Here is an 8,686-nt window from a genome sequence, read left to right on the forward strand (position 1 = left end):
CTCTACCCTAAAATTAGACCAGCCGATCCAGACCAGCAGCTCCAAGGCGTGCTGTAACTTTTAAAAAAGCTAATGTTAGATGTTACTAAAGCCCGTTAAAGAAGATTAATTTACGTTAGTCATTTTGTAGTAGCTCACAAAGCTAGATAGCGCAACATTCCTTTTTCACGTCGCTAGCTGGCGAACAGCTAAAGCTACAGGGCGCATTGGAACTACTGGTCTGAATCTTCAGGTCTGGAACTTAAGCTGGTTCTCTGGCTCTATAGCAGTGGTCTCAATCTTATTCTATCTGGGGGCCGCTGTAGGTAGAGACTGGGTGAGGCTGGGCCGCACAGGACAAGAACACGTATTTTATTCAACACATTCTGCCATGCCAGGTGTTCTGTCGAGTGATGCTACCCATCGATACGCGCTTTCTAAAGACACTGCGCATGTGCTAACCTACATTTGTATTATTATTTCAAGTGTACTATAATAATTCTGTTTTTCTAATATTTTTTGTTCATTTAATAACCTGGACTCACTGTCATTACATTGTCAAAGTGTAATAATAATAAAATATGATCTTAAAATAAAAAAAAAGATTATAATAAACTCATACTACCATAACTTTACCCTGATACGGTGGTTTAGACTATCCAAATATAGTACATGAACTTCTGCTGGAAACATGCTCTGATATTGTGCTACTTTTGTACTTTTACCTTTAAATATACACAAAAGGGTAGCACGGTTTGTCAGGGTAGCACAAGTCGACAGAACACCAGATCTCTCATCTCGCCGTGTGGGCGTATCTTGAATCCAAATAAGGCAACAGGTGTATATATATATATAACAGTAAATTATCATAATGTAACTTAAGTTCGTTACTTACTTGAGGCTCAGTGACCCTAGCTTGCTGACCTAACGGACGGACCTAGCTCAGACTGACTTGACGGACTGACTGACTGACTCGGTGCCAACCCTGATATTTATATGCCCAGTGAAAAAAGCAGAAAGTGCACGAGATAGATTTATTTATATAAATAAATATATATATCATGTATCATATATCATGCTAGCTCTCTCTAAAAAACAAAACAAAAAAAAACATATATTTTAAAACTACATTCAGCATAAAAAACATTCGCTACTCATATGTCCTAAACCGAACAGAGACATGGCTTTACATTTGGTAATGAAGGTTTGAATGGATGGGCTACACTGAAATAAAAACATTTTTTAATAACCGTAGAATAAAAAAAATGTAAATCTTTTATGTAAAAAAGAAAATACCTGAAAGTCACAGTAATAACAGTTGTTTCAATAAATCTTCTGTAAAAGCACAGTCGAATTCTGTAAATTAAAATGTTATTTGACTCAACTGTGCAGTTTTTTAAGGGGTTTGAATGTTAATTTATACGGAGGACCAAAATTGAAAATGAATAAATAATTATGTAAAATAAAAGTAATATGGTAATTAAAATGGTAAAGAATAATAATTATTAATATCAAAACAAATACATATGCATGAAATAAATATCTTAATTGTTAGTTATGGGTTTCTTTATTAACATCATATAATATTTCCTTCATTTGTTTAATTTTTTACATAAATATTTATTTCTGCATTCATTTTTTCTGTATTTATTTATTTCCCTATTTATTTATTTATTTTTTTATTAAAATAAATTAAACAGTGTTAATAATGAAGCCCACAAATGATAAATTATGGTATTTATTTTTATGTATATATATTTATTTTTATATTCATTATGATTATTATTTATCATTTTAATCACCATAGTACTTTTATTAAGTGATTTTACTTAAGTTTTTATTTATTTATTTTATTTTTAATTTTGGCAGTTTTGGTCCTCCATAAATTCATGGGTTCTCAGTGTAAAAACACACCCACTAACGTATAAACACAGTCCTTGGTGTAAAAATACAGACCAGTAAAGTAGTTTCACATTTTAATATTTTGCTGTAAATAAGACTGTTTTATAAAGGTATGTGTTCACTGGCACTTTTCTTCAACTCATGTGGACGTATCTGTAACATTTTTTTCATCATTCAAAGGAGGCAACAGAAGTAAACAATAATAAATGTAAGATTTAAAATTTTTTAATTAACCTTGTTGTAATCAATAGTTCCATAAATCAATGTTCCGCCTTTTTTTAGTTTCTCTTCTGTGGTTTAAAGGCTCCTGTGGTGTGTGTGTGCGAGGCTCACCTGTCTCAGCCTGCTGTTAGCAGCCGATTGGCTGGACACAGCGTGGCGGCTGGATTAATTTGCATAAAGTTGAGCTCTGCTGAACTTTTTCGCAGTTGCATTTGCAACCGAGCATGCACCGCAGCATGTGGCGGGTCTAAATGGGATGCAATGCAGACCACCATGATGTAGTTTCATAGCAGGTTTATCCATATGACTGGGTTTAGACAATATGGATTATAAATGGATTGAGTGTTTTTCGGTGCTGTAAGCAACTGATCATCCAGTTAATAAACAGATTTTGGTAATAGGCATGTAGTTTATGACTGTATATCTTAAAAAATGCAACAATGTCTGTGTTTTAAAGTGGACATGAAATGCTTCAAGTATTTAGTTTAATTCACAAGATGTATTTTCACTCTAACAAATCTTATAAGTTTGACAGCGGTCAGTAAAACGGAATTAAAATAATAATCAATCTAAATGTCATTTTTTGCCCTTTCCAATATTGTAACAGATCTTGTGTTCTACAATAAAATAAGTTCATTCATCTGAATACAATTAAAAACCCTTACCAGAAAAGAGTACAAACATATTTAATAAAAAAATTAATAACATTAAACAATGTCCAAATGAGAAAAATACCTTATTTGGTGTCAAAAGATGAAAATGATTCCAGACAGTGGAAAACTTCCTGTTTTGATCCATGATCTGTGAGGTCATGAATACAGTCATTGTACATGATACATGTCGATACAGTTTGTTTCCTTATAAACACAATTTGGCGCGGCACATCCAAACAATACACTTCCTGTATCGGTCACGTACAGGAATGCAGGGTTCCACTCTTGTGCGCTCGGCACAGTGCTGTCGCACCAGTGTCGTTCGTCCCATCACTACAGAGTACTGCTTACAAGCCTTTACAGACTTTGGTACTTTTTATTTTTCTTTATTTTCTTTTTTGTTTATATTTTTTTCTTGTTTGTTAATGCGTGCAAAAAAAAAAAAAAAAAACAGTGAAGTCACTGGGATTTGGAGCTTACCTAGCCGTATTCGACTCTTTGTGGTGAAGCCCGTCTCCAGAAGTTCTGGTGTTGGACTGGAGTGGTCAGAAGATGTAGCTTTTGGCGACATTATCATTTTCTGATAAAAAAGAAGCATGGCTGCTGTGGTAGACAGAGAGTTAAAAACCCAGATTCACACTGTCTTTATCTTCACTCGTGCTGCTGGATCTGTCTGTTGGTCATTCTGTAATAGAACCATGAACTGTTATGCACAGATTCCTTTTTCTTAAATATTTTCTACAATATTTTGAAACACTCCAGGCTATAATCTTTCCTCTACTTCCTTGTATTTCCTGGTTTGATAGATTATATTCGTCAGTATTGCTGTGCTGAACATCCTGAAGTGCAGAGTGCAGGTTTGAGAGGATCAAGGTTGCTGGCATCCTCTACATGCTAAAAAAAATGTGACAGTATTGTAGCGCTGGCTCAGAAGAAAATGAGTCAGACTGCACTTCAACAGAAAAGCGCTCTTTATTGAACAGGCTTATCACTCACTTACTTACTGCTCTTACAAGAGCAGGGAGGATGAAACCAACTACAACTCAAGCTCAAAAACCCTTGCCTAGTGGCCAACACAGCCACAGAACTACCACAGGGCAGATGCCCCTAACAGCATAACATTTACATGGCCCCTCCTCACAAGAGTCCACGAGGGGAGGGGTCTCACACACACACAGACAGCACCACAGAAACACATAACAACCCAGGGCAACGCAACAGTATGTAAAATGGCAATGAATTATAACCAATGTTTCCTTCTTTTCCTATTTCCCAGCTACTTTCATAAATATATTTCATGTTTTATCTGCCTAACTTCAGTGGGAAAAGATGTAAAGAGAATTAAGGGGTTAATAATTGGGTATGAATCGCAAACTGTGTGGTTTTTAACACATCATGTCAACGGGTAACTGCAATCATGATTTGGTACAAATGCAGCGTTCTCAAAAAGCTGATCATTGGAAGAATAAAGATGAGCTGAGGATCTTTGTTTAGTAATAAATGTCTGATGTTCAGCAAAGGCATTTTGTGAGGATTTTGCATCATTTTATTTTCATCTTCCATTCTGTCTTACCTTTTTCTGATTTGGGGTTGTACTCGTCTGGATAAACATAGCAGTTCCCCTATTAATTGCTTTTATAAATGGAATCATGGTCAATGTAATTAGACTTTTATGTTACATCTTTAATGTCCAAGGGAAAAAAAACATAACTAATTGAATAAATGTTACATAAGTATTCACTCTGTCACTGGTGGACCAAACGTAACAACAGTCCAGACATTTGGACGCCAAGGTTCCTTAGGACCAAGAAAGCAGAGGCTTTCACAATATACCACAAGTGACCTGTATAGGGAATTAAGCGACATTTTAATAACTGTTTACACATTTGAAACATTGGCCTGCTTATAATTTTTTTACAGAAACTTTCTTTTAAAAATGCTTAATCTTTTGATAGTAAGTTGTAAAATTGGAGACCACTTCACAATCTAAACTAAAGCTATAGATTTTTTTATTCGATTACCTTAAGGTTATGAATTCCATTTATAAAGACATTAAAATGGGAAAAAGTATTTGCTGTTGATCTATCAATTTAAGTATTTGTGATATTTAGAAGTAATCAGAATACTCACTTTGTTAAGGATGAGAAGGGATGGACGCAAGTGCAGAATATATATTTAATAAAATAAACAAACTAATAAACTAACAAACAAACATGATAAACAAAAGTATTACTGAAAACAAACTGAAAGCAAACACGTAAACGTAAAACAAAAATAAACAATACAAGGATAACTAAACTATGAGAACTAGACGAGGAATACAAAACTCAAAAGACTGAACTAGAAAACAGGAACCAACAACAAGCAGCACCAGACACAAAACAAACCTGACAAGACTACAGACAGCAAACAAACCAACAAACGACTAGACAAAGAAGGCTTGAAACAAAGGGGCTTATATACACCAGGAGGGAACAGGAAATTGGAAACACCTGAGGATCAATCAAGAGGGGGCGGGGTTACAAATAACTGATGACAGGGTGGGGCTAGGGCGGAGACAGGACCAAAACACAACAGTAGCACACGGCTGGGAAACACAAGACAGACATGGGCTAAGCTGTGGGAACACTTTCTCATCTTGATCTGATAGAGGGTTAGACAGGCCATGTACTACAGTTTCTGTATCCTGTCCCTCAAGTTCCTATAGTGCACACAATATCAAATAACATCACATGGTTCTAATTCAGAAATGTAAATATGAGTGCTCAAATTCATGAGCTGGTAGAGAGCTCAATATTCTGCCAATACATGAAGTTACCTTTTGGTACCTGTAGTCAGCATTTTGGAGTCTTATTCTGTGAGACAGGACATTAGATATTTTTAGCTGTTGACACACATCTCCTCAGATGGAGTCGCCAGCATAAGCAGACTGCTTCGTTTTCATCACATCAGTATTTGGATATATTGCAACAGACTGCTGTATATCCTCCAAACTTACGCTTAGTCTATAAAAAATCAAATAATCACTTATAGAATCATTATAAGAACAACTTGACCCATTAGATAACATAAGTAGGTAGAGTTTAAAAATAGATTAATTCATTAATTGATGAACTGAGTTATACTGACTGAAGTGATCAGTCATTTCAATGAAATATTTACCTTCAGGGTGCCCTATTTTTAGACAATTTGCATCTTTCTTATTGGTTCCTGGGATTATGAATGTGCACATTTGGTGTTCTTCTTTACTCACCTTCTGCATATAATCACTTCCTCATCTAACTTCCTTAAACCCTTTTCTGCTGATGAGTTTTTATAAAACCACTTCAGTTCACCATCTAACTCAGTAGATTTTATAGTGTAATGCTTACAGGGCCATGTATGTAATTATCTGATTTTAAAAGTAATGTTTTCCAAACGGTGTAAACTCTAAACCAAAACACCAAATGGTTTCAGATTGATCTAGATACACATGTGTGCTGTAAAGAGATAAAGACAGACTAATGTACACATGTTCATGTTCTGCTCATACTTTTAACATTTCTTACAACTGCTCAATATAATAAAAAAAGAAACAAAATGAAACCTGACATATTGGAATTGTTGTGTTTATTGGGAAATTATTTAAATCCGTTACTATATTAGGTGTAGATTTTTTTGGGGGAACTGGTCATTAATTCCCAGGTCTGTTTCTCTAAGTCTCCTTCCTTTGCTCATGATGAGCTCTATGTTTATAATGCTCGACCTTAGCCACAATGGGTCGCGGCCGCTTTTTCTGTAGTTTTTAACCTCCTAAGCGGTACGCTTGCAGTGGAATGTGATGGATGAGGCCAGTTCAGGTGTTCAGATTTTGAGTTTGGTGATCATGAAGTTCTTTAAGAGAACTTTAAGGTGTTTTCCTGTGTGTGTTCCGGTATTCCAGAAAAGACAATGTTGTTTCTCATACTACGTGCCTGTAGGTCCAAAATTGTTTCTCTCATTTGTTTGTTTTCGATGATAACTGATGAAAGCTGGGTTGTGAGTTCACTGACTGAATGCTGTAGTGGTTTGTTCTCTTTAAGTGGGATAGTTTTGCTCTTGGCTGAATTCCAAGCTTTCACGAAGAGCTTGGAATTCTTTGTGTAGGTTTTTGACGCGGGATATTCTAGCGTTGAGCGCAGATAGATTGCTGTTGATGGAGGGCAGTTTTTAAAGTTTTCCGTGTGAGTGCAGCGCTGTTTGGATGTTTGTCTAGCAGCAGGGGGCCGCCATCTTGGTTCACGCACAGTGTCTCGCAAGAGAGTGCTCAATGCCCATCACTCTGAAATGTGAAGTTTTAGCTGTGTAGAACAATAATACCTCTTGCACTCTTTACTGTGAGCCTTCATCTGTGAAAAGGGGAACTCTTCCTCACATATGACACATTTCTGCGGTGGTCCAACAAGCTCACTACTGCATTCTGGTCGATATATCTACAGATGAGAACATGTTCAAATTAAACAACTTATGGGCTGGTTTTCAGAAGGAAGGTCTGTGGATCTTTCAAATGTCTGACATGGTAGCCCTCATTGGTGCAGGGAATGTGTAACGCCAGACAGAGTGGAGCGACGCTTGCCGAGTAAAATGAACAAACAGGTTTATTTACAGGCTGACAACCAGATAGTACAGATGTTAGAGCCAAAAAAACAATAATCTCACCAGAAACCAAAGCCGTAGTAGTATAAACAGTCCGTGTTCGAAACCAAAAGACAGTCCAACCAAGCATTAAATCCAAAAGGGGCAAAACAAGAGACATAAACCGATAAACCAGAAAAGAGGGTCGTAACGAGAAGGCAATAGAAGAAACCATGAGAAACGCTTAGTATGCAACCAAAGTCTACAATACCTCGCGAAGATAGAATACATAATGCAGCCTTAAATACAAAACATATGATGAGCATAACCCGGAACTTCCTCGGAACACAGGTGAATCTGAGCGTCGGAGCGTTACGTGATTGGGCGAAGGAGAGCGACTGACAGTGACGTCATGAATCATAGGATTCTGGGAAATGGAGTCCGGTAGTGTGTAAGGAAACTCAGGCTGCGTAACAGAATGGGGTTCAGAAGGCGACCTCCAGTTGTTCCAGACATTTTAAGCAATTCAAATGCACCACCTTGTCTGAGTTTTGGAAATTCAGCTAAAATGAATTCCCTGAATTCATGTGGATTTGTCTGACAACCTGAAAAGAGAAGTTAGACAATTTTCATACTATCACTAAACTGAGTGTGTGTTAACTGTGATGCCTTACACACATTCAAAGTAAGACGTTTCTCCCCTAATCCTGCAGCAATAAGCAGCTGTTTGGCAAATCGATTGGGCACTAAATCCTCATTTTCTTCCTAAAGAAAACAGAAGACGTGAGTGTAAGAATGAAGTTGTGCAGACACAGAAAAGCATCTCCGACTTGACCTTCTCCCTCTGTCTGCGTACGGCCCGAACAGCCTCGCAACCTCAGCTAAGCGTGGAGAAAATGCTAACTTCAATTATCAGGCAATAAAGAGGACTAGCCATCTAATCACCAGTGAAGTTGAATATAAATCGTATATTAAGCTGTTGTAAAAACCTACCGTCCACTGGGTGACTGGGTGTCATGGCATGTGACGGAGTAGCAGGCGAACTTGGCGCGTTCACAGAACCCAGTGGGGCTGCAGAATAAATTGAACATTAGCTAATTCAGTTTGGAATAATACACCAGACGCAATACAAGTGAATGAATAAGATAAACCATTTTTATTTGAGATAAATCTGAAATATGAACAGAACAAACCTACTGCTTCTTTCAAGCTGGCCGGCCAGCGGCCTTCCACTCGAAGCCACTGTTGACTGAACACTGGTATCACAAGTCAAGTAACGCTAGAGTACTTAGAACCGATTACTTCTGTCTGATTCACCAGTTGACCAATCCTGCTTT

At 37.0% G+C, this 8,686-nt stretch overlaps 1 protein-coding gene across 1 annotated transcript in view; it reads right to left on the reverse strand.

The window, feature by feature from the left end:
* LOC125801350 (zinc finger protein 239-like) overlaps window positions 1–8,686 on the reverse strand; it is a 108,382-nt gene that overhangs the window by 27,041 nt on the left and 72,655 nt on the right. The gene's annotated exons all lie outside the window — the stretch shown is intronic.

The sequence above is a fragment of the Astyanax mexicanus genome, chromosome 4, assembly GCF_023375975.1.
Source record: "Astyanax mexicanus isolate ESR-SI-001 chromosome 4, AstMex3_surface, whole genome shotgun sequence".
NCBI lineage: Eukaryota > Metazoa > Chordata > Actinopteri > Characiformes > Acestrorhamphidae > Astyanax > Astyanax mexicanus.